We start from the raw sequence: 816 nt of genomic DNA, 5'->3' as shown, positions 1-816 counted from the left end.
AACTTATTTATACTTCAATAGATTGACAGATGTCTACATAGATTTATAGATATAAGAATGATAATAAGATGCTTTCTAGGTCTATATAGCCACCAACTTCTGACACTTATTCTACTGATGATCTAAGTGAAACAGTGTACTAGAAATAAAACAGATTTTTAATAATGTTATATCAGGTTAGTATGACTTGGTGACTTATAATGAGAGTATTTGTATTTGTAGATTAGATAATTTGCAAATGATTTATGAAATATGTGTTATGCCATCTATTATTAGTGTTCTATGCAGAAAGGAAAACCAGGACATTGTGGAGTTAGGTAAAGAAGAGGAATAGAAACTCAGAGTTCTCTTTGATATATTAACACATAATCTCTTTAAGCAGCCATTTGATCACAGTGGTTACCAGGCCTAGGGCTTTCAGATCTTAAGTGTGTGTCAAAAAAGAACCCAGATATTTTTCATTCTATTTGGTGTTACATATAGTAATGAAAGTACAGTAGTGTTCCTTTTCCTAGAAGTCTGAAGTTTACAAAGTCCACAATACCCACAATGATTAAAAATTGGAAATGCAGTGCCCCTAATTCAATGATGGTATTCAGACGAGGTTGTCAGCGGGACCCTGTCTCTCTTCTCTCCTGTCTTCTTCCATCTTATTTTATCCCATTCTTCTCCTTCCTCTCTTTATTCTCTCTCTTTCAGACTTTTTAGTCTCACTCCTCTCCTCCTGTCTTCTGTCTTGTTGCCCTTTCAGATATTCTCTTTGAACTTTCTCCTTTTGTGTTTAGTAACCTGTTTTATGGCCCAACCTGGACCAAA

At 34.7% G+C, this 816-nt stretch overlaps 1 pseudogene; it reads left to right on the top strand.

Moving 5' to 3' along the window:
• Positions 1-164: 164 nt before the first annotated feature.
• The window catches only part of LOC119589369, a 6,209-nt pseudogene continuing 5,557 nt past the window's right edge, over positions 165-816 (top strand).

This window comes from Penaeus monodon, chromosome 25 (genome assembly GCF_015228065.2).
Source record: "Penaeus monodon isolate SGIC_2016 chromosome 25, NSTDA_Pmon_1, whole genome shotgun sequence".
In the NCBI taxonomy this organism is placed as follows: Eukaryota; Metazoa; Arthropoda; class Malacostraca; order Decapoda; family Penaeidae; genus Penaeus; species Penaeus monodon.
This window is presented reverse-complemented; position numbering and strand designations above follow the sequence as displayed.